We start from the raw sequence: 12,183 nt of genomic DNA, 5'->3' as shown, positions 1-12,183 counted from the left end.
TTACAGAGTCATTGCTGACTCCAGAGGGCCTGCTGAGGATAACCCAGCATCCTCCGTGACTGTCATGGGCACTTCACAGACACGTGCCATGGGGCCTCCGTGCTGGGGTCATCCTTGCTGTCACCCACCTGAAAGCAGGATCACAGCCACTGGCTGGTGATAGCTCAGTTCACCCCTCTATCCCCTCTCAACGTTGGCACCAAGAGGCTGAAGTACATAAGCAGTTCTGTCCTACTGACACCGTGGGGACAGATGGTGGCAACGGCTACTGTACCTGAATGCCCGGGACCCATGGAGCAGTGCAGCACCACGAAAGGATGACACAATAGAGAACGGCAGGTATAGGGGTGGGGGTCTTCGTATAAGGTGGTCTGAGATGGAATCTGTGTGAGACAACAGTTGAGTTGAGGTCTGAGAGATGATATCGACCCAGCCAGGGGTTGCCCTGGAGGAAAGAGACTTCCAGGCCTACTAATCAGTTTTCACTACTGTGAAAAAATACCTGAGGAGATCAACTAAAAGGAGGAAAGATTTATTTCATAGTTTCAGATGTGTCAGTCCACAGTGGGTTGGTCCCATGGTTGTGAGCTCATGGTGAAGTGGAAGGAACTTTGTAATAGGGAGGATGTGGTCATAAATGTTCACCTTATGGCAGCCAGGAAGGACAGAAACGAGAGAGAGAGAGAGAGAGAGAGAGAGAGAGAGAGAGAGAGAGAGAGAGAGAGAGAGAGAGAGAGAGAGAGAGAGAGAGAGAGAGAGAGAGAGAGAGAGAGAGAGAAAGAGGGATAAGATATTGTCCCCAAAAGCATGCTTCCAAGGACCCTCCAATAAAGTTTTACCTCCTACAGTCTCCACCACCACCCACTAGTCCATTCCACTATGAATCTATCACTGGACTAATCCACTGATGAGGTGGATCCAGTGGTCCAATCATTTCCCAAGCCCCACCTCTGAACAGGCTGCCCTGGGGACCAAGCCTTCCACACAGCCTTTGGGAGACAGTCCAGATCCAAGCACCCGGTCAGAAGAGCATCATGAGGAATTCCTTTGCAGGTGTTTATGTTTAAACTAGAAACTTCTTGAAGGTGTCTGTAATTATTCCTCATCTTGGAATCTATTGGAATGCTAAGGCCTCCACTGGCATCACCCAGCAATAGTTAGTTGGCTGAACAACTTTGGTCTAAACCTGTTGTTTTTAAATGAGAAACTGGGATCCTTACAAGGTGGGGTGGCTGAGTTCCACAGGGAATGGGAGGAAGAACTATGACAATGGCCAGGTTCAAGTATTCAAGTCAATCTCTTTCCAGTTCAGCATAGCTCCGTCTCCTAATTCCACATGTTAATGACAGGTATAGCTAGCCATTTTTCTTGTGTGGAGACTTGTTTAGACAAATCTGGCTGGGGATGTGACATCACCCACCAAAAAAAAAAAAAAAAATCTGCTGTGGGTTGTTTGCCAAACACTTTTCCCTGAGGTTAAAAACACGGTAGTATTTTTAAACCATGTAGGCAAAATCACTCCCTCTCCAAGCAGGGACTGAAATCCTTGCCAGGGTTGCTAAATTGGCAGGGCAAAGGGCCCACACCTTCTGTCCTCACTCTGGCTGGGTTTAGGTCTTGAAGCAAGACTCCGATTAATCAAAAGGCTGCACAGAGGCTTGCGGAGGAGCCCTGATGGGCCCCAGGTTAGCACTGGGTGGTGAGCAAGCTGTGGGAGGGACAAAGAAGGACTCGAACCCCGGAGAAGGCGGCCAAGGGAGCGCCCTCCATGCTGCAGTGCCTCAGGCTTCGTGCAGGGGCAGGACTCTAACTGACCTCCCTCATTCTGTTTCTCTTTCACTTTTTACTTTTCTCTCTCTTTTTTCTAATTGATTGTTCAAAACATTACAGAACTCATGATATATCATCTTTCATACATTTGACTCAATTGGGTTTTGAACTCCCATTTTTACCCCAAATACAGATTGCAGAATCACTCTGTTACATACTCACAATTTTACATAATGGCATATTAGTGACTGTTGTATTCTGCTACCTTTCCTATCCCCTACTTTTACTTTTCTCTTTTCAGGAGGAAAAGGGAAGGAAACCAGGAGAACGTTTCTCTCTGGAGAGCAAACGGAGCCATGATCTCTGGCAATGGCGGAGTGACTGACAGTTTTCAAAGGTCTCTATTCTTTGTTTTCCTTCATTTGTGTTTTAGCCTAGCATCCGCAGACCTTTAACATGATTTTGAGAGGCAAAGACATTGACTTAGAACCCCTGCCGGCCCTGCACACCCAGCCAGGGCAGCTCTGATCTCTCACCTTAGATCGATGGCCTTTGCTGGCATTGTGTCCATCCGGAAGGGGAGGTAGCAGAGGTGCAGCAAAGTTAAAAGTTGGGGCAGAATCCCTGTCAGCAGCTGCTGACCCTGTGACCGAGACAGTGTGGCTGGGGTTCTTCCCCAGCCTCCTTCTAAGGAGAACATTCTGCAACCCCCGGGTCTTGAAAGGAGTATAGGAGCATAGCTCATAATGGTGTCTGAATCAGATCCACACATCAAAAACCCTCAAGATATTTTACAACATCCATACGAGGGTCCTAAGACAAAGGTCATAAAAAACGGAAAAATGCAGAGCAACGGATTCTAAGGCCCTTTAAGGAGAGAACGGGAAATGTTCTTGAAATGTGTGGGGTTTAGTCTCTCCCCGAATCTGCCACGTTGAACACCCCCAGGAACAGAGCTGATGCTCTATGAATATTAATAAAAGTCTGATAGAAGCTTCACGAGGCCAGGTCTGTCTCTGTATCCACTCAATCTGTTCCCAGCGCTCTCAACAACACTTGCTCAGCCTTGTAAATTAGCAGATAAAAAAGAGAAAAAGAAAGGGCTAATTAGACTTCCAAACTGGTGCCAAAAGATTTGAATATTAAGCCTCCATATGTTGATACCAGGTCTTAGATGAAGGTTTGGCTTCTGTACTGAGAGATTGCCAAATATGGATTGAGTTCCACCTGAATCAGTTAACCAGGGGCAGGGTTGTCACTGTAGGACCGCTCGAGTTTATGTAACAAAACTTCAGCGGGGAAGCAGCACCCATTCCTGAGCACCCATTCCTGGACCTGCAGAACTGCTGCTTTATCTGGCTGTGTTTGAGCCTTGCACATCCTCACAATGGGTGCCCAAGGGACAATGACGTGTAAAGGCCATGCGATAATGAGTCTGCTGGTGTTCATGGAGAAAGACACGGAACAAGAGTTGGGTGTAATTAAAGACTGGATTTGCCCGGTGACGTTTTGGTGCGGAGCCTGTTGTGAGTTGAACTGTGTCCTCTGCAGAGATGTGTTGTAGTCCTAGCTCCCAGAAGATTAGAATGTCGCCCGATTTGGAAAATCTTTGTAGATCAATAAAGTTTAAGATGAGGTGGGTCCCAGACAAGATGGTCCATAAGAGGGGAGACAGAGAAAGAGAGCAGCCTGTGAAACACGGGGAGGAGATGACCCTGTGGAGATAGAGGCTGGCACTGGAGTGAAGCCGCCCCAAGCCAAGGAGTGCCCGGCAACCAGAAGCCAGAAGGGGCAAGGACGGACCCTCCCTGGAGGCTTCCGAGGGAGCGTGGCCCTGCCAATGCCTTGATTTGAGTATCAGCCCCCAGAATCCTAAGAAAATGAATTTCATGGTTGGAAGTCACCCAGTCTGCAGTTCTTGTTATAGGAGCCCCAGGAGACAGACATAGGGCCACCTGTTTGTCACCTGGAAACACCATTAATTTCACAAGCCCTGTAGAAAAACTATTTCCATACTGAAAGACTGTCAGTCTGTAGTTACATACCTCTTTTTATTCTCACTAAAACAATTTTTTTAAAAAAAATGTGATTTCAAATTAATTTCCTGAGGTTTCCTAGGGATACAAATAGAACAGAGCAAAAGTATGTGTTACAGAGTGGGAAGTTCATGGCTTAAACCACCTTGCAGGTCTGGTGGTCAGAGACCTATGAACAGCAGCTATCCTTTGTTTAAATGGCACTTGAGATGATATAATCGGATATTCTAGGCCTTCCCTAGCATGGTGCGTGGACTTCCTCAGCCTTTGCTATCATTTGTGATAGAGCTGGCGGGGCCATCCATAGGGCCCCACCCTTGACATGTCCCCCTACAATTGCCATGTCAGTCTTCTCAGCAGCATTAGTCCCAGCAACCTAAGAGCAGCCAAGGCACCCCAGTTCTACTTAGCATCTATTCTAAAAGTTGGGCCTAAATATGGCCTTCAGCTAACCAGTTATAACTTAGGGGTCAGAGGAGGGGGAAGGTTGCCCTGGAGTCCCGGCCAGGCCGGACCCAGCTCCCCTTGGTCTTGCTGCTCTTTGGCCCTTGGCCCTCTGCACAGATCCAGCTCTATGGTAGCTGCAGTCTACCCGAGCTGTGGCCGCTCCCTGAGCTGCCCCTCCATGTCTGCTTCCCACCCTGATGTCCACACCCTCAACCTGTGCTGCACTCCCTGCCTTCCGTGAATGACACACATGACTGCAAAGGAAATCCTGGAGCAAAGCCCCCTCAAGAAAAGTCAATTGAGCACCTGGGTTTGCAGAGCTACCACAGAGGGTCCAGGTGGGAATCTCTCCGACATTGGTCCCCTGCCAGCTCCCACCTCAAGTTGCCCATGAGGAATTGCTGAGTCCTGGCCTGGTTCCCTTAGCTTCTGGAGTCCAGGGGTACAAATGCTTGAGAACTGTGGCTCCTTGAGAACTAGCTGCATTTTAAGAGTCTGTGCAGGTGGCTTAGGAGTTGTGCCAGGGTGTCCAGGAATCTTCAGTCCCTCCTCTCTCTTGGTGAACCCAAGAAGCCACAGCAGTGCTTGCAAGTATAAGTGCAATGAGAACAAGATGGTGGCACTGGGTGACGGTGTGAGTCACTCCTGCAAACAATTCACTTCCTAAGGCCAAGAGTTCAAGGAGGATGGCTTCCGTTCTGAACACACCCTTTATGTAGTTGGGAGGGCCCTGGAGTGTGCCGTGGATCAACTTGCTTTTCATTACTCTCTGCCAGTGAGGCCAGGCTTCCTAGATGTGGTAGAGGGACAACGAACCAGGGAGTCACCTAGAAATGGTTTCAAACCCACTTTGGCTTCTCATTTTCTGCAAGACAGCGAGGAAACTACTTAAACTGTCTTGATTTGAGCCTACACAGTAGAACCCGGGGCACCTTGTTTTAAATTTTTTTGAGTTGTGAGACTAAAATGAAGCTAATTATAAAAGAACTATGAATTTAAAAATTGTGGTTAAGCATCATCACTATTTTCACCCTGTGATTGTCAGAGGGGAACCAAGAGACTGGAGCAGGCTTCCAGGAAGTGTTAATAATTTCGTGCGGATTTCTGTGACATAAATAGGATGGTGGGGGTAAAAGTGGCAAGAGACCCTTCAGTCTGGGCACTCTAGGAGAGCTGGGAGCAACGGGACACTAGCACTGTGTGGAGGTGAGCCGGGTGCTCCTGTATGCTCTATATGGAAGGTCCCTCGTAGTGATGCTAGCGTCACAGGCAGTGGAGGTTTGCACCAGAGAGCAGTTCAACCAACTTCCAGACCAGCAGTCCTCAGGTTTCACGAACACATCATACTGGAGAAATGCACAAACATGACTAAATTTCTAGGGGGACTCTGTGGGCGAGGTCTGTACTTTAGTTGGTTCTTTGGCCCTTGTACCTGGAGTAGTATCCAGACCATTATTGTGCTCTCAGTAATTGTTGAATATATAAATCAGTAAATAGATGACTAGTGGGAGAACGAAACCTGACAATACATGTAAGACAATTTTTGTCATATTTCAGAAAATCTGTGAAGCTATTTCGCTCCTGCTGCTTTTGCTTTTCTTCTCTCCTGCTTCCATCCACCGGTGCCTTCGTCCCTTGATAGAACTCTTTTCAAAAATTCTTGCATTTATCAGATATTTGCACCCTCCAACCAACATCTTTTTTTATTTTTAATTTTTGGCACTGAGGATTGAGCCCAGGGGCGCTTAACTACCGAGCCACATCCCCAGCCCTTTTTATGTTTTGTTTTTGAGACAGGGTCTCACTAATTTGCTTTGAGCTTTTCTAAGTTTCTTAGGGTCTCACTAAGTTACTTAGGGCCTTGCTAAGTTGCTGGGGCTGATATTGAACTTGTGATTCCTTTGCCTTAGCCTCCAGAGCTGCTGGGATAACAGGAGTGTGCCACCATGCCTGGCTTCCAGCCCAAATCTCTAAACAAAGGTGAAGAAGCACCTTTTACCTCCCCTGTGAATGAACTTACTGCGAAGATTACTTCTGAGATTGCTTGACAAGCCATGAGGTGTCCAGCCACTTGGTCAAACATTATTCTGGGTGTGTCTGTGAGGGTGTTTCTGAGTGAGATGAACATTTATTGTCCTTCCTAGTTGGCTTTATCCAATCAGTTGAACACCAGGATACAGTACTCAGACAGACCAGAAGGGGACTCTGCTCATTTGATTGCCTGGACTGGGACTTGGTCTTTCCAGCCTTCTGATTCAGACCGAAACATTGACCCTTCTTGAGTCTTGAGGCCACAGACTTCTTACGCCACTGGCTCCCCTGAATCTCAGGATTCATGTTGGAACTAAGCTATCAGCTCCTTTGACCCTCCAGGCTGCTGACTGTCGATCTTGGGGTTTTCCTCTGTCCTCATAGGAGTTGATTCCTTAGTAATGTCCTGAGCGACTTTCTATAGAGACCCTGTTGTTTTGCGGGAGACTGAAGTGGGCTCCTGTTATACACTGACAGTGCTTCACATTTTCCCCAAACTTAATACTTGTTACTTCATTCAGATCTCAGAGCCTGACTTGTGATGATAGTATTATTTTAATTTTATAGATATAAAGATAAGGAAGCTCAGGACTTGGGGAAAGGAAATGAGTTGTTAACATGCAACTTAAATCCGGGGCCAGGAAGCCGAAAGCACCTGACTTTGAGCCATGTGCTTCCCATTTTTTTGGTAGAGGTGACTCTTAAAATTGAGAGTTTAGATTCTTAAGTGAGCTGGTAAGGCCCACGAATATGGGTGGGGAAAATCACCTACATCAATCCCCTCTGTCTTTCATAAAGTAAAGGAAACACCATTTTGCATAAACAGTGGCAAACTGAGTGCCCTGGTGGAAATCAAACATGATGAGACACCTAGAATTAAACAGAATTCCTATTTAGGGGTAAAACAGTCCAGCTGTTTTACTATTTTGAAATATTTTAGTAAATGGGGATGATTTCAACTTGCTGGAATTAGTGGTCACCCTCTGCACCTGTGGAATGTCTTACTGGCTCTCCAATCTATGCCTGGGCAACATTTCTCTCAGCCCTCAACTGATTCGCCCATTTCTTCTGTAAAGATCTCCATGGGGCTCTCTCCATCGGACTTTCCTGGCCCAAAGTAGAATCTGTCCGTTTCATTTCTTTGTCCACCATGCTGCAGGTTTTGTAAGCAGAATCATCTGTTTCAGACGTGGTTGTGTCTATTGCTTGTGGACATAGATCAAGATACTTTCCTTCAAACATCCCCTCTCTTGCCCCTCTCCCCGCCAGTGGGGACCAATGTCCTACTTCAACTCGCGACCTCTCCAAGCCTGGACATGTGGGAGAACACAGCTGAAAACAGCCTCGTTTGCTGACACCCCCAACCTTTGCTGAGCTCCTTGTCCTTGTCATGTCCTTTCCAGAGACAAATACAGTCCCTGCTCTCCAGGAACTCCCCGTGAGGTGAGAGACTGGAAATACATAGAAATATCATTTAGCAAATGAAGAAACAGAGTTGTGTACAAGTGGTCTGGGAATAAGGCTGGTGGTTTGCAGGAGGGAAGAACAATGCACTCTCCAAGGACTTGCCCTGGCCATTGTATTAAGTACTTCTCCGAGATCAGTAGAGGAAAGGGACCAAAGGGTGTGGGGCAGGGAAAATGCTGGGGAGTGATGTGGGCCAAATTATATTGTTGTATGGTATGCATGTATGAATATGTAACACAGAATCCCATCATTACCTACAATAAAAAACATGTCCACATCTTTGCTCATTAGTTTCTTCTAATACCTCTATGACATAACTTAATGACACTCCATTTTTTAGATGGGGAAACTGAGAGACAGGTAAGGTGACATGAGGCCACCCAGCAAGTCTACGAGCTGAAAGCTGATCCGTGTGTTCTGGTTCCTGAGTCGATAATCTCAGGAACGTCCTCCACCATCTCAGTAGAGGTGACGTGGGGGTTGAGCAGTGGGTGGCTGTGGGAGGCACATTCCAGGTAGACAGAGATGTTTATGCAGCTGCAAGAGACAGGTAAAGGCAGGGAGGGGGACCTGTGGCCGGAACGCCTGGTGCACAGGTAGAGACATAAGGCCAAGAAGTGAGGCTGGGCAGGTCATCCTACTTACATCCTTCCAAATAAATGCTTCCCTGTTTATTCCGAGGACAAGAAGCCATTGAATTTTACCTGGTTTGTGAAGACCTGAAGCTATGAAAGAGGAAGGCAGTGGGTTCTCAGGAGTGTCCAGATGCCAGGGAACTGGAAGATGGCGTCAGCAGGAGGAGCAGAGAGCCTGGGATGAACAGGGAGAGATGGGAGAAGCAGACTCAGGGTGTGGTCATGCAAGAGACGCCAGGGCTGTGGCCAGGTTTGGGGTGTCCACAGGAGCACCTAGGGCACAGCAGGAAGGAGAAGGACCGTCTGACCTGGGGTGTTATTGCTGGTGGCACTTGGGAGGTCTGCCTGAGGTGAGTACAGCACACACTCTGGACTAGATAATGAGGCTGTGAGATAGCAACCTGTACAAATGGTGACGGGCTTCCTGCAGCCGTGCCTACAGCATGGTGACGTAGACAGCTGACTGCTTGTCAGAGAAGAGGTGTGGAGCAGATGGTGGACAGTGCTCAATTGCACCACGATTTCTGGGGTGGGGGTCACTCGTAAGCTATGGAAGTTAGCAGCCTTAAGTGAATTATTATTTATACGCCATCTAGAATAATGCCTGGAACTTATAAGTGCTTGTTAAATAAGTAAACAAATGAGCTCCATCTGGACGGCAGCTGGGCTGCTGCTTCTCACTTGACGCAGGCTGGTCCTGGGCAGAGAAGCAGAGGGGCTGCCTGAGGCGTGGGGTGTCTCAGGAGCAGCCTGGAAGCCCAGGAGAAGGGCCATCCTGAGGCAGGAGCTCAGTCAGGAGGAGCTTTCTCAAGGAGAAATTCCACAGGGCAGAATTCCCAGGGGCCATTAAGCTGGAGATGGGAAGTTTCCACTCGAGGATGAGCGTGGACATGTGCTCTGCAGCATGACAGGTGACAGGAGTCGACATGTTTATCCATTAGATTAATGGGTTCAGCTCTGAACCCGTGGCTGGGGGTGTTAACCACACTTTAGATCCACATGCCACAGTGGGCTACTTTCCACTTCACCAAGGGACTCCATAGTCATTTACTGAGCACCTCCCATGCGCTCTGTGCTGAGTCACTGGTGGGGGACAGACAGCAGAGAGTATGGTGTTGTGGGAGACGTGCACGCTGGTCTGCCGTCTCAGCCCATCTCCCTGTGCCCCTGCTCTGAGCTCTTCTCTCTCCCCGGCAGCCCTTTGCTCACAGGGTTCTGCATTCCTCCGTGTGGCTGATGGAGGCAGGTGCAGGAAGCCATCTCAGAAACTGCCAGTTCCTCTTTGAGTCTCCAGGCTCAACGAGAGCAGGGTCCTGTCATCCTTGGGGAAAGAATGGTTTATAGGAGATTTTTCAGGAAGAACAGGAGTAACTAGAGAAGAGAGGGGGAAGAAAACTTCAGAGGGTGGGGAAGAATGGGGTGGGGGAAGAGAGAGAGAGAGAGAGAGAGAGAGAGAGAGAGAGAGAGAGAGAGAGAGAGAGAGAGGAGGGGGAGGGAAAGATTGAAAGACACCCCCCCCTGCCAAATGAACAGAGTCGGCTGCCTCCATCTCTCTCGTGTCAAATGCTTCTTTCCTTTAAGTTCTCTAAAATGCCATTTCAGGAAATCGTGTTTTCTGTTTTGTAAAATGACTCATGTAAAAGAGCTCTTTTGTTGTCATTGGCATTAAAAATAAATTCTGAATAGAATAACTGGAACCGTTTTTATTTTCATTCTTGGCTTTTTATATGAAATGATGGAACTCCAAGTTTAATTTTTCTTATGCTGCTTTAAAAATGAATGCTTCCTTGCTGGCGGATGCCAGCTGCCTACCCGAGCCCCTGGGGACAGTACTGCCTCCAGCCCCCTTTCCCCTGCACCTTGATCAACCATATGCTGGAGGAGGGCCCACGCTGCCCCTCCTGGCTGGGCGGACTGGGGAGGGAGGAGCTGCTGGGACAGCACATGGCCCCTGGTTCCAGGCCGTGGCACCTCTGCCCAGGGCAGCTGGTGCTGACAGAGCCTCTGTGCCACAGGGTTCGGCCTCCCTGTGCTCCACATTCCAGGCAAGCTGCTTCCTGCCTGCCTGCGGGACTGGGGTGCACTCAACTGCCTTCTCAGCCCCCAACTGAAAAAAAGAAATGACTTAGTTGCTTGCAGCTCCTGGTAAGAGGCCCAACCCACTGAACACACAGGATGGCAGGACAGAGAAACAAGTGCACCTGGCCCTCCTGGCTTAACGTCTTCCTCCTTTAGATGGGATCCTAGCCAGGTCCCCAATCTCTGAAGGTGGCAGGAAACTCCTAGAGAATGCAGCCTGCGGAAGTGGGGCTCAGCCACGCTCCTGAGGATGAGCTCTGGGAGTGTCCCTGGGGCCCCCAATACAGATGCTGATGGCTTCTTGGTTTGCTCTTGGACCTGGGTTCTTGTGGGCTGAATGAGAAACTTCAGGAGGAAGAGTTGGCTCCAGACACCAGAAGATGTGAGTGAACAACACTCCCCTTTGGTGTCACAAGGTCTCCTGGGACTGGAGCCCCTCTGCATCGCTGTGGCTTCTGTGGCACAGAGGCCCAAGTGTGGGGACCTGGGGAGAGGAAGTGCCCTTGTGGGGTAGGTGCGGGGAAAGGACCAGAGGAATGGGAAGCACTTGTTTGGGATCCAGTTCTAAGATGTACTCACAAGCTTCTTTAAAACACCCCCTGGGAAAGAAATGCCAGTAGATCAGGTGGAAGGAGCAGAGTCTGCCTGGGAAGGAGCAGAGTCTGCAGCAAGTGGAGAGGTCCTTCCCCAGAGGGTGTGACCTTGGAGGGCACTAGTCACACCCAGGACTTTGTCAATTTATCTATCTGCTGCTGTAACAAATTGCCAAAATTTTAGTGACTTAAACAACACCTTGTTGTTATTATTTTTAAAGCTGAATGTTCTGGCACCAGCATGCTGAAACGGGTCTTGTTAGGCTAACACCCAGGTGTTGGCAGGCTGGGCTCCTTTTGGAGCTCCTAGGGGACAGTCCACTTTCCTGACCTACAGACTCTTGCGGCTGCCCTCCCTGCTCAGCTCCCTCCAGCATCCCCATGCCCAGCAGCCCTGGGTGGAGTCTCTCCTGCTGCCTCACCCTGACCTCCGCTTCTGCCTCCCTCCTCCACATACTCAAAGACACTTGTGACAGCATTGCCCCCTCCAGATAATATAGAGTATATATATTTTTTTCTATTTTAAAGAAGCTAATTATCACTCTTGATTCCATCTGTACCTTAATTCCAATACAACAGCCCTGCAAGCCAGACTTGCCATGGGCACTGTGTTCATGAGCTAGGTGACCCTGCAGACATTTTACCTGATGGCCCAGCGCTTCCTCACCAGGGGAAGTGAAGCCTGGAATTCCCACGGGTATGGACCAGGCCGAGCAGTCACCCATCCTCCCCCATCACATGGTCCCTGAGCCCACAGCCCCGTCTGGAGACAAAGCAGTTGTGGGGAGTGCAAGGAACAGGAATAGGGGCTCTGTGACAAGGTCTTGCTCTGCTCTCCAGCTGAAGTGACATACTTGCAGGTTTGCATAGACTCAGAGGGCACCCTCCAAGAAGAAAGTGGGGCGAGGTGTATTGGGAAGCCACCTGCCTCAGGACTTGGAGCCCCAGCCCCGGTGTGTTTTGGGTAAGTCACCACTTCTTCTCCTTGTGACCCTCTATGGGAAGGGTCATGAGCAGAGTCTAACTTCTGCACCTCAGGGATCTCCCAAGGGCTGAGCTGTTATTACTGTAGGTAAGGTTAGAAGGACCCACAGGGGAAACATGGAGGCAGAAGCAGGATTTGTT

This window comes from Urocitellus parryii, chromosome 10 (genome assembly GCF_045843805.1).
Source record: "Urocitellus parryii isolate mUroPar1 chromosome 10, mUroPar1.hap1, whole genome shotgun sequence".
Classification (NCBI taxonomy): domain Eukaryota; kingdom Metazoa; phylum Chordata; class Mammalia; order Rodentia; family Sciuridae; genus Urocitellus; species Urocitellus parryii.
Note: the sequence above shows the minus strand (reverse complement) of the source record.